Source organism: Anabrus simplex, chromosome 13, assembly GCF_040414725.1.
Source record: "Anabrus simplex isolate iqAnaSimp1 chromosome 13, ASM4041472v1, whole genome shotgun sequence".
Classification (NCBI taxonomy): domain Eukaryota; kingdom Metazoa; phylum Arthropoda; class Insecta; order Orthoptera; family Tettigoniidae; genus Anabrus; species Anabrus simplex.
In genome coordinates, this window is record NC_090277.1 from 80,231,954 (window position 1) to 80,252,014 (window position 20,061).

The 20,061-nt window shown below is 38.2% G+C and overlaps 1 long non-coding RNA gene across 1 annotated transcript in view; it reads right to left on the reverse strand.

Moving 5' to 3' along the window:
- Positions 1–20,061, reverse strand: part of LOC136884685 (uncharacterized) — a 55,524-nt gene that overhangs the window by 29,882 nt on the left and 5,581 nt on the right. The window contains exon 2 of the long non-coding RNA XR_010861404.2: positions 12,742–12,958. This is a non-coding gene — a long non-coding RNA (uncharacterized lncRNA). The remainder of the gene's footprint in view (positions 1–12,741; positions 12,959–20,061) is intronic.

Below are 20,061 nucleotides of genomic sequence, written 5' to 3' on the forward strand. Positions count from 1 at the left end.
ACTTTTAATCATTTTATTGCTATCGGATAAGAATTTCTGTGCGATTTTCTTGAAACTGCATGTCAGGAAAGGGTACATCAGGGTGGGACAGCTTGAGGAATTCAGTACTATGAGTTTTTGGTCTTCCTTAAGCAGTGGCGACGATGTTAGAATTTGGAGCTTATTGTGAAGGTTTTTCATTACAGCAGTCTCATCGAACACTGGAGTATCCCTGAAGGTAATTCCAAGATAACGAATTTGTTCGCGCCGTCTCCAATTAAGTCAATCTTACAGTCTTCCTCCATGGATAGTATTATCCTTCAAGATGAATGGAAGATATTTAAGTTTGAGAAAGTTAAGGCAAATTAAAAATCTGTAAGTTAAAAGAACCAGAAACCTCATATCAATCTAAAACTTCCATGTGGGAAAAGGAAATATCCTGAAGTAAGAAATACAATTAAGATATGTTTCACTCTATCCTGTAGGAGTGCAGATGTAGAGAGCTTTCTCTCAGAAGAGCCAAGATTTGATCAATGACAAAGCATCGCCCATGTCACCAGGAATATTAAATACAAGAACAAATATTCAGGATGCTTTTAAAAATTACTGCAGTAAAACAAACCACAATTGATCTGGTCACAACGAAGCAACTGACAGTGACAAGATCTGCTCACTCTTGCTACACTGCTCATCCAGAAAGGACAGAATGAGCACCAAATGAACTTGATGAAGAGGAAGAAAAGTGCATCAAAATTGGAAAAGTAAATAAGAAATGCAACTTAAATATTGAAGAATTTGAAGATTTCAAGAAACTTAAGAAATAAAAGTGAAGAAATGGCAACTAGTGACAAGCTTTTTGAAGAAGTAAACTTGAAGTTAAAGAAAGCTGTGTAATAAATGGTCTTGGCAATATAAAGGTTGCTCAGGGAATGAATTTCATGGAATGATAACTTTAAAACAAGAGAAAGCTTGTATATAAAGAAGTAGAATGCATGCAGAAGAACTTAGATGGATGTCTTATCTTATAACAAACATTTTCCAGAAAAAATAGCAATTTAATGGTTCATAGTAAACCTTTTTAGTTATTGATCTAATATTCAGATTATAGTACTTTTTTATTGTATTATGGTAGTATTCTGATAAAAATTAGAAATTAAGGGCAAATGACAGACTGCTGTAAGCGGTGATGTAAAGATTGTTTTGTGAAGAAGATATGCAATGTGTTTCTTTTTGTTTTATTTTAGAAAAAATTAGTATATCAATACTGAGGGGCAGCCTTGAGTTTTGTACACTTCCAGACACAGGTCCGACAGTGAGCTGCTGATAAGTTTTTCCTTCCTCTGCCAAGTATGACTGCTGTTGTTTATTAAGTGACTTAAAGTGTTCTGTCTCCTGAATTTCCTCCATCATGACTTTGATACTGTTCCTTGTATGATTCTTTCAACAAATGTAAACATCACTTATACTTTTCTTAACTAGAATACCTATTCTAAAATACTTAGGTATTCATAATAGGATATATTGCAGTTGATTTCGATGAGAAAGACTTTGGTAGGGGAAGATGGTACAGTACTGTACTCCTGCACCCTGAAGATAATCTCTTGCTCTTAACAGACAGTGGTACAGCCCACGAGTCTATTGTAAAAGGTCCAATCACATTAAATTTTCAAATGTAATATTAAGTAGATCTCACAAAAAAGCTTTACCTCTTTTCCACCTTGCAATCTTCTGCCCTATGAAAGGTCAACTATAGAGCAAGTAAGTTAAAAATAATTATACCCACCAAGTTATGCACCACCTCCATCATAACGTCTAGTGATCCTTCAGAACAATACTTCTGAGGATTTCAATTCAGGAAGAAATAAATAGTAGTTTGTATATGCCTAAATGTGTTTATTCATGATTAAATAAAGGACCTCAAATCTGTATCACATGTTCCTTTTTTTCTTTCTTTTCTTTTTGTGTGTGTATAGTCCATATAGGATTAATTATCAATGTTACAAACAAGAATTTTACAGTGATGCTCATAACTTCCTACATTTTGCATTAAAATCCTGAAAACAGTGATTGCTTAATTCTGTGTATTATTTACCTACATACTGACTATATATTTCAAAACATTCTAAACCCTTTTCTTTACAACAGGCCACAAACACATATCTCATCTAACACTGATATCACAACATTTGGGGCTGATGACCTAGGTGTTAGGGCCCTTTAAATAAGCATCATCATCATATCACAACAATCCAAACTACTCATTCCTAACTGAAATAACAACTACTTTTGATCTGAAACACTCAAAGCACAATGTTCATAGCCACTTTAAATCAAATGTTTCATGATGCCATACACTCACTGACATAGCTACTAGGTGTGCAAGACCACCCCTATTTAATTCACAAAAATCTAAATATTGTTGCATTATTGTTCACATAATTTTATAAACATTTCCTTGTTTTTCCTTCCCATTTACTTTGGTCTGAATATTCTTTCTCCATGCTCTGTCAACATGCCATGAGCAAAATAATCTCATGGTTGCAGGTCCCATGCCTGCATTCCAAGCATTGTAGAAGGCTTCTGCCAAATCGGACATGAAGACCTTTGGGGATACACAACCAACCTCATTCTTAATGTAGGTGAAAAATAGAGACAATATTTTCTGGTCACTTCTATTGGAAATCAAAAATGCACAAGGAAAGTCTCTCTCAAGTCATCCAGAACTAAAAGCGTTATTAACTCAAACCTGTAGCTATTAAGCCCATGTGTTCCATCAGTGCATATACAGTCACTACCATATTTCTTTAATATTTCACTCTGAGCACTGTTCATAATAATTAAAATAAAGTCATCACTTCTGAGGTTTGGATGCTTTTCACTGGTGGTCCCCTGATGTTTATAGAATAATACACAAGGGCCTGTCACCTGAATTAACTTCATTGACCCAGGCCTCAACACTTGTACCATCCTCCTGATGTCTGACAGATTTAGAGCTCAAGTTAAAACTACGCTCAATATTATACAAATCCTGTTTTGTGATTAAATGAATTCTTTCAAGCTTTGAGTCTGTCACAGATTCGCGAATTTTGTCCAGAATAGCTTGAAAGGGAATCTGGTTGGCAATATCTGTTGCTAATGTTTTCTTCTCTACATCTGTGAGGGCAAGATGGCTTAGATCATTTTGATGACCTCTGTGAGTGGGAACATATTTTACTTCACACATTCCATTTTCGTGTTCAATTAGTCGAATACTTGCTGGACAGATCTCATCAACTTTGTTGCTTCCCTGAAGCTTCAAGTGCCTGATGCCTTTACTTTCAGACACAAAAAAGCCTGATCGATGACACACATAGTAATGTCTCTTCGTGTTATCTGTTGCAGTGTAAGAACCCCTTTTCTTTACATACTGTGAACAGGTTTTGCTTTCAATGTGCTGTTTCCACTCTAGGTAGCTTGAGAAAGAAGGACATTTTTTATCCTCTGTCTCAGGTCCTCCAATTAAGTTTGTGTGGCACTGACGCCCGTGCCGTTTTAAATTATAACTGTGCGTGAACTGTTTATCACAAAATTTACACTGGTGCGGAAGAGATGTCTCGCCCTTTAAACAAGGCGCAATTTCATCTAGTTTCTCTGGATGGGCCTTAGAAACATGTTTCCAAAATTTTTTATTTTCTTTTACCACATTCAGAACACGAGTATTTCTTAACGTTGCTCATTATAACGCTATGTAAGTAGGCCTACCTAAACTGAAGAAAAACTAAATAAACACGCGGCACGTAACTAAATAGACACTATAGCTGGGCACACCAAACGAAATACACTAATCCCACAGGTACAGTAACGAACACTATGCACAAGTAGATATTCGAAAATATACACACGTAATTTTCTTCTCAAACCACTCGTACAATAAATACACTTTCCTGCTTTAAACACGAAATCGTCACTGCCCGGTTCTCTTCGTATGTATTCGTAGTGTACCTCATAAACATTACTATAGTTCGTTCGTTCGTTCAGCAGATCTCCTACAGTTCGTTCTTTTGCATTGTCAACTCAACGCCAGTGCGCCGTTCGGAAATCTTCGGCGTGTTCCGTACGGGTTCGGCTGTGGTATCGAGGTGGAGCCCGAGTACGTCCCGTCAGGGGCTAACGTCGAGTAGGCTTAACATCCTTTTCCCCTCTCCCCACCCGGCATGGCGTGGCTTGTTGCCGATTGTCCAATAGGTGCAGGGACTGGGAGGGATAGTGTGCTAGGCTTCACTGTCAGATTGCCACTGCTAACTATAAACAATGCGTTGCTCATTCATACCTGCCAACTTTTAGAAATAAAAAATAAGATTTTTTAACTCTTGGATTTTATCGCATATGAGCCAATGTCTCAAAAAGGCCTACAGTTACAAGGCGAATTGACCATTAAATTTAAAATCTTGCACTAAGAAAACAAAAATGGTTACAAGAAAATGTACCTAATCATTCTCATTTATGACAAACGAATAATATTTATGTCACACTGACATACAACAAAATGTATAATAGTTAACTTTATCAGAGGGTAAAATGAACGGAAATTTATAGGTATCTCCGAACACTTTGAGTTAACGTTTGTTATGTATTTTGGCCATAACGAGAAGAGAAAATACCAGTAACTGTCACCGACAACTCCCTAAAATACATTCAACTCATTAAAATTATGAAGTAAGAATGAACAAAATTGCATCGAAATACGCGAAACATACAAAACAGATTGGTATGTTTCATACATTACTAACATACGACTAACACAGGGAAAAGAACAGAACTGCTAGAAAAAACACATGGCCTACAAATAACGAAATTACGCACAGAAACAATAAGAAAGTCATTCTTTCGTCCCGAATAATTGAGCTGCTAGCGCGTGCTAGCCTCTCTTGCTTGTAGGACGATTGCCATCACTAATCCCCAGCCGTAAAGCACACATGCTGCTGTAGCGAGCAAGAAACATGATACACGAAGACAACGGACGATACACTCGCGAAATGAAGCATCAGATAAATAAGATTGAAAATTAGGTAGGGTAAATTGCACAAGCACATAGAAGTTATCCTTTATCCTAGGGGACGAGTATTGACCGTACTGGAGGTTATATTGGTCAAAAATAGAATTAAAAATAAATAGGAAAATCGAAAGACTAGTTAAAAACAAGAAAGTTTCCAGGTAAATCGGAACGGTTGGCAGGTATGCTCATTGTATATACTTCCTCACCTCATACTTGACTACATAAATAACAGAGTGCTGGTATTTCACTCCCGTTTACTTCTACATCCTTGTAGGAAGACACTGCAGGGCTGCTGTTATAGGAGTAATACAGTTCTTTTTAAAGGTATAGGTTCATCTGCTAAAATGAAATTCAACCTTCAGCTCCCAAGGAAGCTAATAAACCAGTGAACAGTGGTTACAACCACTTGTAATGCTGAAAAATCCGATTTGTAAATATTTCATCATCACCTTCCAAGTATTGGGCCATGTGTCCTGTTACGGTCTTACTTTTTTTTGCAAGACTTGAAAGCAACTAAATGTCTTTTTGCTAGGGGCTTTACGTCGCACCGACACAGATAGGTCTTATGGCGACGATGGGATAGGATAGGCCTAGGAGTTGGAAGGAAGCGGCCATGGCCTTAATTAAGGTACAGCCCCAGCATTTGCCTGGTGTGAAAATGGGAAACCACGGAAAACCATTTCAGGGCTGCCGACAGTGGGATTCGAACCTACTATCTCCTGGATGCAAGCTCACAGCTGCGCGCCTCTACGAGCACGGCCAACTCGCCCGGTCAAATGTCCTTCCAACGTGTTGTTAGCCTAAAGGAGGTAAGACCATTGGTGAGGCTGCCACCTCTCAGCTAATGGACTAGCTGAAATTACAGCATTTCCTTCATAATTGATGTAACGGTTATACCGCCATGACTGTCGACAGGGCCTCGTCTGTGGGAACAAGTTTGTTCATCCCGGGAAGGTGAAGTTCGCATTTGGGCAGGAGAGGTTATGTCATCAGGTAGTGATTGTTTTTAAGAGGAAGTACAACTGGGCAACCATCCTCTATGTAACACTAATCAGAGAGAAAAAATGGAAAAATTAAGGTACCGACCAAAGGAAGACTAGGGCCACGAAGGGCGTGAAAATGCAAGGCTCCCTAGCCCTCGCAAACCTAACAGCGTCGGGGTCTGAAAAGAATAAGAGATGACCAAGCGAGATCAGATAGGATAGATGAAAGTGAGGAGCCTAGCACAAGTGGAAGCAATGCCAGGACTCAGCTAAGGGGCCCGCTGTTGCCAACGCATGCTCCAAATATTAATCGTGCTTAGTATCTATAGGCTTGGTGACCTAATGAGGATTAAATGAATGGCAAAGACATCAAACACCCAGTCCCCAAGCCAGGGGAATTACAGTTTATTCCGAAAATTGAAACGGCCAACGGACCAAATACAAGCATTCTATTCATTTAGCCACACAGCCGACTAATTTCTTAAACTTTTGGCTACCATCTGCACTGATCAGGCATTGAGTATTGACAGTAGCAGAGGCCAAGGAAATAGCTTGTGAAGCAGCCTTGACAACACAGCAGACTTGTTGGCTACTAGCTGCAGCTAAAATTGCTTAAGGATTTATATTCACTAAACGAACCACCAAAAAAGGTAAACAATCTAGTGATAGCCCAGGATACGCCACCGATTACAGTATATCATTACGTTGCTACAATGGAGTGGACCATTTTTGGGCCAACAAAGCAAAGATTCCACTATGCAGGAAAGCCATGTTCATCTCACGTGCACCCAGCACATAAAATGTAATTCTGGGCTCTGCGCTATTTATTTATTTTCATGTTAAGAACTGGAAAGAAGCGAGGAAGACTTTACTGGAGTAATTACCATAAATTTATCACAAATTCTTAAAATCTATACAAAACACCTGCACTCATAACTGTTGTTGATCAAATCTATACACTCCTGTAATCAAGCAATAGTCTACAACCTACAGCTTCCTTTATACCATAAGGTGCCATCCAAAAGGTAGTACTTCCAGTTGTGCTCCAGGTACTTAGTAAACATACCGGTAACCCCACAATTTCAGAAGCATTCTGATACCCTCTGCAAAAAAAGTTTTGGTTGCGCAGCAAGCCATGCATGCACTGCTTCGTTCACCTGTTGATCAGAGCTGAATCTATGGCCTCTTGAGCATTTTTAAGTGGACCGAACAGATGGTAATCCGATGAGGCGAGATCAGGACTGTGTGCAGGATGCTCCAACACCTCGAAACGTACCATCTGAAGAGTTTGAGCGGTGTGCGCGGCGGTATGTTGACTAGCATTAACATGCAACAAAGAACTCCTTCCAACAATTGACCTGCAAGTTTGTTGCGAATTACAGATTTCAACTTCTTTACCAGCATATCACTATCACGTTCACCATTTTTGCCCTTTTCCCGGTAATGATCCAGGACTGGCCCTTGAGAGTCCCAACACACTGAGCATCACTTTTCCTGAATTTCTTTTTGACTGGGGATCCGCGATTCTTCCATTCCACGCTCTGACATTTGCTCTCTGGTTCGAAGTGGTGAACCCATGTTTCATCTCCAGTGATCCGTTTCAGAAATGTTTCACTTTCGTTAGCATGATGGTCCAGTAGGTGCTGACTGGATTCTCACATGATTGCGCTCCTGCTCATTGAGTAGTTTTGGACCAATCTCTAAGATTTTGTGAAAGTTGAAAATATTCTGCACGATTTCATATGCATAACCATGGCTAATGTGCATACGATTTTCCATGTCAACAACAGTCTTGTCTGTTATTGAGCATCATATCGCACACTTTTTTAATAATGGCATCAGTTACGGCTGCAGATGGACGCCCGGATCTTCCCTCATCCTTCATGCTCGTACAACCCCTTTTCAACTGTTCAATCTAATGGTGAACACTTCGCTGTGGCAAAACATTGTCCCCGTATTGTGCTGAAAGTCTTCTATGAATTTCTGCTCCTGGTACACCGTCAAACCACAAAAATCAGATTGCAGAACATTGTTCTTCCTTGGTGCAAACAGAAAGCGGTATGGCCATCTTTACCTTGCAGCAGCGTAAGCTGCACTGCTGATATATGAACATTGCAGACATATTTGGAATTTAATCAAGGCTTTTCACCCACAATTAGAAATTGTTTATCAGCCTCCTCCCGTCCCGGCCAACATTCTAATGGTGAATAGTTTTGCAAACTGACTAACCAGCTAACTTATGTCAGATCGAATAGACTTAACACCTGAACAATCATGTCCACCACATTAGCAGACATTGACTGATAATCAGAACACTTTCCCATAGACCCATAAAAAATTATGTTGATTGCAATCAAAACTACTTTACATGCACTAAAACAAACTGATCATGGATTTACAGTCTCAAGAGAACTAGTAAATGGTATTTTACATTCTCAAATTGTAGACTGAGTAACTGGAAAATATGGCCTGTTTCAACTGCCTAAATAACACGTACTATGGTAGTCTTAGGAATTTGCGTGCATGCAGGGTAGCAGCTGCAGAGGGTAAGCATGGCTGCGTCTCAAGGCCCGACAAGCAACATACGGGCAGGTCAATAAGTATCTGCAATTTTGCTCTATCTTTAGGTTGACTGGCATTTTGTGCTCACCAGCCACTAGATGGCACCGTTGTCTACGTCTGCGGTAGGTTTCAGCGTTATCAGATCAGTACAGCTTGCGCTGTTACGACGTAAAGATGGCCACACCACTGTTTGCACCTAGGAAGAACAGCATTCCGTAATTCATTTTTTGTGGTCTGAGGGTGTACCAGGAGCGGAAATTCATAGACTGAGCACAATACGGGAACAATGTTTTTCCACAGCGAAGTTTGTACCTCTGAACTGAACAGTCCAAAAGGGGTCGGACGAGTGTGAGGGATGAGGAATGATCCAGGCGTCCATCTGCAGCCATAAATGCCAATATTGAACAAGTGATGACCCTGAATAACAGACAGGTGACTTGATGTGGCAAACTATATGCATATTCAGTTCCAATGAACAGGTGAAGGAAGCGGTGCATACTGACTTGCTGTGCAACCAAAAACTTTCTTCTTTTTCTTTGCAGAGGGTATCAGCAAGCTTGTGAAACTGGACCATGTGCATTGAAAAGCAGGGTGACTATGTTGAAAAATGGTATCAATAAAAAGTATGTACTCTTTGTAATATATTATAAAATTTTATTGCAAATACTTATTGACTTTCCCTTGTAGAAATAATCTTTCCCTATGCACAACCTAATGAAATGAACAAGTGTATTAGCACAAGGTGTTTGTATAGAAAATAACAGTTTCCTCACCATAATTGAACACAATAGAACAAGACATTAGGTACAATAAACCTGTTTAAAAGTTTAAATTTTTAGAAACGCGCCCCTTCACTAGTTGTAGCAACCTCTAAACCGTAATTCTGAGGACAATGGGATTCTTTTCATTTCAAAGAGCGATGTTTCTTGACCTTGGAAGCACGCGCAACCTCTCCCAGCGGTGGTTCCTCCATAACGCAGGAAGAAAGCTCAGGCAGTGCAGCGTCATACTGTACAAGATTATAAAAAAATCATATGTGTCGAATGCCATTCTTTGCTGAGTGTTTTTGGCAAGGCAAATTTTCAAGGAGTTGGCAGTCAATTGAAAATGAACCTTGTCCCAATCTACCAGCAACAGCTGTGACTCAGGAAAACTGATGCTGTGAGGAAAACGATCAAAGAATATCCACATCTTACATTTTGTGACACTGAAGGGACCCTAAATAGGGAGTCAACAGCAGCGCAGACCTTCATTCAAATTATTTGGGCCTTACTAAGAAATATGCATGTTGGGTGCCACATTCCCTGACAAAGCCGAAAGGAGGCAAGAGTGGACTGGTATTTTCATGCTAGAATTTTTTTACACCATTTTACGTCCCACTGACAGGTCTTATGGCAATGATGGGATAGGAAAGGAGTGGAAAGGAAGTGGTCGTGTCCTTAAAGGTACAGCCCCAGCATTTATCTGGTGTGAAAATGAGAAACCACGGGAAACCATCTTCAGGGTTGCCGACAGTGGGGCTCGAACCTAGAAAAATTAAATGGAGGGTAGTGTTACCTCATCCCCCCCTATTCACCTGACCTGGCCCATATACACTTTCTGTTCCTTAAGAAAGGAAAGAATTTATGGGCAGCAGTTTTAACCAGATGAAGAGGACATCGCAGTGTACGAGTGTGCACTAAGTGACATCCTGAAAGAAGCTTGGACTGAGACTTTTTCTAAATGGTTTCAGAGAATGGAAAATTGTATACATGCTAATGGAGAGTATTTTGAAAAGATGTAATTGTTTTGCAAATAAAACATTTTCCTCACTTTGCTAAAAATAACTTCTGGCACTCTGCTTCTTTACCTGCCTGAACTGGAGCACTGCTTATCGAGCTGAACTGTGCCTGCCTTTGGTCTCCGACTATAAACATCAGACTAAGAGGTTAGAAGTTGCTTAAAAATACTGAAGCTTTCATTCCTAATACTTTTATCATTATCAATAGTGAATATTTCATGAACTATCTGTGTCATGTGTATATGTATGATTTGAAGAAATCCATCCCTAATCGCACACTTGCAAGTCATATGAAGATTACTGTTAAGGATTAAAATATAGTCTACAGAAGAATCTGCATCGAACTATATACCTTTCTCCAATAAACACTAGGCCATTTGTAAAAAGTGTTATTTATATATCTTTCTAAAACAGGATATACTCTTTAAGATTTTTTTACAATCTGATTTACATCGCACCAAAACAGTTAGGTCTTATGGCGATGATGGGACAGGGAGGAGCTAGGAGTCAGAAGGAAGTGGCCGTGGCCTTAAGGTACAGCCCCAGCATTTGCCTGGTGTGAAAATGAGAAACCACAGAAAATCTTCAGGGGTGCCAACAGTGGGGTATGGGTGAATTTAATCTCCGGTTAACCAATGCTTACACCCCCCCACCCTCATTCTCTCAAAAGCAAGAACAGAAGGGTTTCTTTGTACACATTAACAACAAAGAATCTTTCAAAGGTATTGAAAAGGAAAGAGCTACTTGTAAAAAAAAAAATTACTTTTCCCTTTGTAAAAACTGAATGATAAATTTGTCTCCCGGTCACATTGCCATCGATCAACAGTTATTTTCAGACTACCAGCCATAAGTGGAGCCCTGCGTGGACATACAAAATAATATCCGCATCCGCACTTCATCCGCGGATACTGTAAATATTTAACTATGGTATATAACACCAAAGGTACTGAAGCTGAGATCTTAATACAATATGAAGTCAATATTAAAGTTTATTTATTCCACCTGTTCAATACATAAAAAAGATAATGAATTAAATAAAATTATAGGGACATGTTTTGCCCTTTAATTATGGGCATCTTCAGCCTTAATCTCAAACTGAAAGTTGATTAATCAGGTGCCTGATTATAATTAACTTACATATGAATGTGAAGGAAATGTTGGAAATGTGAAGTGAAGTAAACCACACTTGATGTGATTATAGTGACATTCAATCTGTTTAAGATCCAAAAGTTTCCTCCAGTGTATAAACTCAGGACTACTTTTATTTTAAACTTCATTAAGGCCTCATTTCAAGAATTTCTTAACTACATTCAAGAAAGTGTATAATTTTACGAATATTTGTATTTTAGACTTTATTAAGGCCTGATATTAAGAATTTCGTAACTATTGTCAACCATTTCGCACATTTCCAACATTTCCTTCACATTCATATGTAAGCTAATTACAATCAGGTACCTGATTAATCAACTTTCAGTTTGAGATTAAGGCTGAAGATGCCCATAATTAAAGGGCAAAACATGTCCCTATAATTTTATTTAATTCATTATCTTTTTTATGTATTGAACAGGTGGAATAAATAAACTTCAATATTTAGTTGACTTCATTGTACATTTCAATACAGACCTAAATATGAGAACTATAACATGTAATAATACAATATGTCTGACACCTGGCACCAGAAACCCTAGTCACAGGTTTAAGAGGGATTTTGTCTTTTGACATACTGACCTTTATTCCTTCCTTCCATTAATTGCAGGTAGGAGCCAGTTAGCCTTAGATCAGATTTATGGCTTTATAGTCAAGGCTCTATAAATCGCCATTCTCCCGACTACTGTGAAGGATCGCCTAACCACAAGCATTAACGAGAGTATATCTTGACAAAATCAATGACCGGTCATTTAGAAATTATCAACCAAATTATCTGCACTGCCATACAGTTTGTATCCACCAAGAAAGCCTGCACGGTTGCTAGGTAACATTGACCACCCAGCCACACCTTACATTCCAGCCTGCATGGTTAGTATGTTACACATCAATCTCATTTTGTCTCATTACATTACACAAATTTTTGGATGACCCCAATAAGGCATATATCTTTCTTTTTTTGCTATTGGCTTTACGTCGCACAGACAGAAAGGTCTTATGGCGACGATGAGGGCGGAAAGGGCTAGGACTGGAACGAAAGCTACCGTGGCCTTAATTAAGGTACAGCCCCAGCATATGTCTGGTGTAAAAATGGGAAACCACGGAAAGCCTATCTTCAGGGCTGCCGACAGTGGGATTTGAACCCACTATCTCCCGAATACTCGATACTGGCCGCACTTAAGCGACTGCAGCTATCGAGCTCGGTAAAAGCATATATCAAAAACTATTAAATCATAAATCAAAATTGAGTAACAGACCTGTTTCTGCACGGAGGAATGATTTCCCATGTAACATGTGGACAGCACAGATGACTTGAGACTACGGTGAATGTGCTTGTCGAGTCTACGGTACGGATGGAAACTTTCTTCACACCAGGGCCTCTTCCAGTCTTCTCACAGCTGGTTCTACCAGAAATGGACAGAGCTGATTCCACCTTCAATGAATTGTTTTCAATTCTGGATATGTTGAGTATAGCTGGAAAATACAAGAAATGGAATTTAGACAACCAATCAGTCACTACTGGCCTGCATTTAGGGCAGTTGCCCAGGTGGCAGATTTCCTATCTTGTTTTCCTAGCTGATTGCAAAAAATATTGCAAATTTATTGAACATCTCCCTTGGTAAGTTATTCCAATCCCTAACTCCTCTTCCTATAAACTAATATTTACATCAATTTTTCCTCTTGAATTCCAACTTTATCTTCATATTGTGATCTTTCCTACTTTTAAGGACACCACTCAAACCAGCCATACCTATAAACCTGACTGCATGGCATGCAGTAACAAGAAACTTCTCCCAAAAGAAATCAAGAAAAATTCTAATAAAGTATGGGAATTTTTTTCAAAAGAAAGACAAGGACACCACAATCCTCAGACCAATATGCTATCTAAACAGTGCAGTCTGTATTTCACTCTACAAAACTGGAAACAAATCCAAAAAGAAAGTTCAGAAAATTCTTGATCTGTACCAGTCTCTCAGTAGCAACACTTGCTGAATGTTGGGTGGTTCTGCACTGTGATGCCCAGTCCATTGCAGTAAATGTAATAGGCAAATCTAAATTAGTATTACATTCAGGAAGTGCCAATTGAGCTCTTGTGCATCCGTCCTCCAACCCCATGGAAACATACTCTCTCCCCTCCCCTTGTGTCCTGTAAGCTTTGAAGTTCCCAAAAATGTACAGAAAAAATACAGGTACCCGTAAGCATACATTTCAGTTTGTAAGACTTCATGATTGAGTAACTTCAACAATATGAACCGACTGTACAAAAAAATCAGTTAAGTTACAAAAAAGAGTTAAGTATTTCTTCCTCTTATCAAAAATAATTTTGATCTAGTATGGACAATTATTCACAGAAGTTGCAAGATATGTATGCAACTTTCAGAGACAGCTTTCTCAACAGAGGAAATAACCTGATGCTAAAGTTCCTGACTTCGAAGAATTTGCCTTAGATCGCACAATACGCTTCGAGTCGCACGTTGGCCAGGCCGAAGAGGTGGATGCCGAAAAGAAGTCAATTTACCAGCCAACTGTAAACTACTATAAAGATAAATATCACCTAGACAATATTTCTGTTGATGGACTCATGATCGGAGCTCGAGGCACAATCCCTAAATTTCTTGTACAGCTATGGGATTCTCTCGGTCTCAGCCGGACATGACTTCACGACATCGCTATCGCCGCAATACGAGGTTCAGTGACCATACTCCGCAATCATCTATATAACATCTGAAGAACCGTATTGCAAATCTATTCCTGAGCCTTTTGGTGAATCTTCTACCTGGCACACTAGCAAAGTGAACAGTAACTTAGAAGACAATACTGTGTAGTTGACATACTTTGTCCTTGTGGCAGTCTCTGCATGGGGGAAGTTGTAATAATAAATACAGAAAAATATCTATTAATTGTAGATTGTTCATTCAAGTATGGACGTAATTTTACAGCTCGTCTCATCTACAGCTTTAGATTAAGTATGGCTGAAGATGCTTACAAAGCCTAAGTGAAACATGTCCCATTTTAATATATATGTAATATTTGTATCTTAAACTTAAAGATTGTAAAGTATTGGAATGGTGGTTTTAATAAATTTATTTGAAACTTTTACATTCTGTACTCCAATACAGCTATCATAATGAGACTCATAACATGTAATAGGTTGTGGCATAGTCGTGGAGTCCGATGACACTGAAACGTTAGAATGCTCCCGCGTAAATCTGGAGGGTAATCTCCAACTACTGGACTGATTCCAAAATTTCTTTTACTAATGTAAATATATATTATCCCTGAGGAACATGGACCGCATTTTATTTTCAAAACAATTCGAGGTGGGGGACGACAGGGGAGATATAAAAATAATAGGCTAATATAGGCGAGTATCGAATTTGTCGTGCAAGGACAAGACTAAGCTCATTTTAAGCTCACTGACCCAACGAACAAATCTCGCTAAGCCCTACGGGCCTGAAAACCATGATTTAAGGCCCTAAACCGACCGTTATGGAGATATTGGCACCACACTACCCCTGCTCTCGGAATCTGATAAGGAAATTAACTGCCGTAACCATGGCAACGCCAGCTCCAGGATTCTACAGCAGCGAGATTATGCGTGTACGTTTGGGCAAAGCTGCCAACCAAAATTTGTACACAATCCCTGAGCATATCTACAATATATCTCAAAAACTTAAAATGTTACAGACGTGAAGTGGTATTTATAATCTCTTAAAAATAAAGACTTGTATTATATTGTTTTCGGAAAAGACACTTAAGGAGTGGGGGTAAAAAGGACTGAAATGTGGGTTGGCTTGAATTTTTAAGATGAGCATATCTACAGTATATCTCAAACACTTAACATGTTACAGATTTGAAAAATGATATTTTTAATATTTTAAAATAAAAAAGTGGCATTTTGTTTTTTGCAAAACCACTTAACGTGGGGGGGGGGGGGGTGTAAAAGGGACTGGAAAGGGGGTTGAATTAATTTTATTAGGGTACTGATATCTCAGAAACTGAAGTTGTTACAGATGTAAAAATTGGTATTTACAGTCACCTTTAAAAAGGAAGAAATACGTATTCTTTTGGTTTTGGAAAATCCACTTACGGGAGATGAAAGGACTGAAATATTAGTTGAATTATTTTTATGAGGACACAAATATCTCAAGAACTGAAGATGTTATAGTGGTGATAATTGGTATTTGTCAGCTCCTTTATCAATGAACACTTTTTGTTTTTGGAAAACTACTTAAGGGACTGAAAAGAATTGAAAAAGCAGGTTATTTTTTATACAGCACTGGTATATCTATAGTGTATGTCAAAAACTTCACATGTTACAGTCATGGAACTTGGTACTTGGAATGTCCTTTAAAAATAAAGAAAGGTGTATCTTTTTGTTTTTGGAAAATCCATGTAGGTGGGTGTGGAGGAAGGGCTAATAAAGGGGTTGAATTTTTTATGCGGATACTTGTATCTCAAAACCTGAAGACGTTACAGATGTGGAAATATGTATTTCTAATCTCCTTTAAAAATAAAGAAACTTTTTTTTACTTGAGAAGACGTTCTCACGTGTACAGTTCTATGTCGCATGGTCATCTCAGCCCCAAAAGGTAATACCACAAACTTGGTTTATACCGAGTTTCTGGGGTAAATGAAACTCAGTTTTTCAGTGAGGTTTTATACTTCAGGGATTTTCAGATAATGTCTTAGTACAGTATCGAGGAACGATTACTTTTATCAAATTACGAAATCCATGCAAGAAGCCGTGGGTAACTGCTAGTGTGTACATAAAGTTCACCGTAGATCGTACAGCAGACAAAATTAAAGTCTTTCCAATCACCGTCAACTGTAGGCTTGAATGCCAACCAAATATGACAAGTTTAGGATCCAGTTCAGAAGTCTTGTATTGTGCGGTTTTTGGTTCATTTGTTGCTTCTTATTTTTACTTCATTTTTTGCCACGGGTTCTTTTCTTTTGGAACTACAGACCACATTTGTTCCTAACAGGATAGACGGAGAAGTCAAACTGAAAACCACAGCAAATTTGATCGGCTCCATTCGACCATAATACAACGCACTCCGCTGACACGCATACACTGTACACATTGAAGCAGTCAGCCCATAGAACTACCACAGTGCTGTCCTTGGCTCACCACGTACAAATGACAGAGCGCTGCCCAGACCGGCCCGTGAGATGGCGTCACGGGCTTCGTATGTTCGAGCCTTTCAAAGCCCATTGCAATCTACTGCCGAAGCAGCTCATGGGCTGGGCCTATCTGCAGGACTCTGGCCCCAGCATTTGCTTGGTGTGAAGTTGCAGAAACCACCTGAAAACCATCTTCAGGACTGCTGACAGGCAATCTCCCAAATGCAAGTTAACAGCTGCGTGCCCCTAACTGCAAGGCCAACTCTCGGTATGGACAGTCTTTGGGAAGAAGTACAGGTGAAAATTCAGAATAAATATTACTGGAATGCAGACAAAGTCAAATGCAGGAAATGAAATGAAGTCTTAAAGTAAGAACAGTAGATGAATATTGTTACTTGGGTAGTAAAATAACCAATGATTGACAAAGCAAGGTCAAACACTTAGTACAAGCAAGGCAAATCATGAATTTGCTAACATTAAACCTTGATATAGGAATGAGAAAGATGTTTGATGACTTGTCCGGAGCAACATTGTATGGAAGTGAAACAGACTTAAATTAAGAAAATTTAAGCTTTTGAAATGTGGTGTTACAGAAAAATATTGTAAGGCAAGATTGGTAGATTGAATCACTAATGAAAAAATAAATTATCGATGAAAGAACGATACGGTAAGATTTGACTAGAAGAGATTGATAGGATAATTAAATTATCGATGAAAGAATGATGTTGCAAGGTTTGACCCATTGAAGAAATTGATAGGATACATCTTGAGACACAGAACTTTTAGTATTTGAGGGAAGTATAGGCAGTAAGAACAGTACAGCTAGACCAAGGTATGAATATGACAAATTAAGAGTGCACTAACTACAGTACCCATTGTTGATAGGTCAATCATTTAGAATGTGTAAAGTTATCCAACTCTCCAGCTACTTTCTGCCATTATTTAGGCCTGCTGTTTCACTCTGGATGCAGATTTTTCCTCCAAGGCAGAGGAAAAACCCCTCTTCACTCCTGATTTGGAATAAAATGAATGTAGAATTCAATAAAAATGAAGAGGAAGAAGCTTTTCTTAAATGTCTTTTCAGAGTTGAATTTTGAGTTATTTAGTGAATTGTGGTGCTATAATTTGGAACAGGCCTAAATTCTAATTCTAGCTACTACTAAGTGAGCCTCTGTCTTACACGTGCACACTGCTCGTTTAAAACAGCACATCAGAGTAGGGATCGAATAGCTGGAATTCCATGATGGACCAGTGAGTTACATACCCAGTACGGTATCAGAAAATGTATGAACCAGAGGAATGACATGCTAAATAAGAAAGTTTTTCTAACTCTCCAGATATTTCATGCCAATATTCAGTCAGGCTGTTATAGTCTGTATGCAGCAGTAACCCCATTGGAGTTGAGTGGCAGCATAAGAAATGTAGATCACAAGAAACTATGGTCAATGTATTGTTATTGTTGATCCATGTTGTGCGCTTCCAATATTTTAGGCCTTCACATTTAGTTTTCTTCCAACTCTGAAATACCACCCCATAGTCTGTACGGTAAAACTGAATAAAACAAATTATCGGAAATTGTGTTCTCTAACTTGTCCTGTAGTACTTTTCTATAGGGCCAATAACACAGGTATTTAAAAATTAAATTTTAGGCGCCTTCCCCTAAACTACCATTTCACTCAGCGCAAATAAATTAATTTATAGCGTAGATTGTAGAGGTTCACCCCCCGACTCTACATACCGATTTTTATTAAATTCACTTCAGCCGTTTTCTCGTGATGCGTGTACATACAATTACGGAAAAGTAAAAACTGCATTTTCTTGTTACTCAAATTGTTCTATCAAAATGTACCAAATTTAAAGAATATTTTTGGGGTCGTTATGACTCGAGTTTTAAAATAGTTTTTATCATTCACGAAGGAATTATGCCGCTGTTAAATCTTAATACGAAGCAGCGAAACAGTGTAAGTAGGCCTACGACATTTAAACATGTAACTTCTACTGTAATAAGCGCACCCAATCATTCAGTACTGATCTGCATTTAGGGCAGTCGCCCAGGTGGCAGATTCCCTATTTGTTGTTTTCCTAGCCTTTTCCTAAATGATTTCAAAGAAATTGGAAATTTATTGAACATCCCTCTTGGTAAGTTATTCCAATCCCTAACTCCCCTTCCTATAAATGAATATTTGCCCCAGTTTGTCCTCTTGAATTCCAACTTTATCTTCATATTGTGATCTTTCCTACTTTTATAAACGCCATTCAAACTTATTCGTCTACTAATGTCATTCCACGCCATCTCTCCGCTGACAGCCCGGAACATACCACTTACATGTTATAATTACATGTTATAAACCTCATTTTAGGTCCGTATTGAAAATTTAACAGTTCAACAATGATAAAAGTGTTTTAATTTATTCCACCTATTCAATACTTATATTTTCACGTATAGTTGTTACATAATTAAATTCTTAGTTACATGGGACATTTTTCACCCTCAATTAAGGGCATCTTCAGCCTAAATACAATAATCAAAAATACAACTAAATTAAAAGTGGAAGTTAATACAATCATCAAAAATACAACTAAAATAAAAAGTGGAAGTTAAAAGTTTAGTCTGTTATTAAAATTAGGAACAATAAAATTGTGAAAAATGATAAAATAAAAAGATGCTAATGGAAAACTGTCTTATGATTAAACTATAATCTTGTCGGAGACAAACTTCTATTAAAATTCTAATTTATGAACTGTTTTAATTAGAATTTTAATAGAAGTTTTAGTCTCCGACAAGATTATAGTTTAATCATAAGACAGTTTTCCATTAGCATCTTTTTATTTTATCATTTTTCACAATTTTATTGTTCCTAATTTTAATAACAGACTAAACTTTTTAACTTCCACTTTTTATTTTAGTTGTATTTTTGATGATTGTATTAACTTCCACTTTTAATTTAGTTGTATTTTTGATTATTGTATTTAGGCTGAAGATGCCCTTAATTTAGGGTGAAACATGTCCCATGTAACTAAGAATTTAATTATGTAACAACTATACGTGAAAATATAAGTATTGAATAGGTGGAATAAATTAAAACACCTTTATCATTGTTGAACATACCACTTAGTCGAGCAGCTTTTCTTCATTCTCTCAATTCTTCCCAACCCAAACATTGCAACATTTTTGTAACGCTACTCTTTTGTCGGAAATCGCCCAGAACAAATCGAGCTGCTTTTCTTTGGATTTTTTCCAGTTCTTGAATCAGATAATCCTGGTGAGGGTCCCATACACTGGAACCATACCCTAGTTGGGGTCTTACCAGAGACTTATATGCCCTCTCCTTTACATCCTTACTACAACCCCTAAACACCCTCATAACCATGTGCAGAGATCTGTACCCTTTATTTACAATCCCATTTATGTGATTACCCCAATGAAGATCTTTCCTTATATTAACACC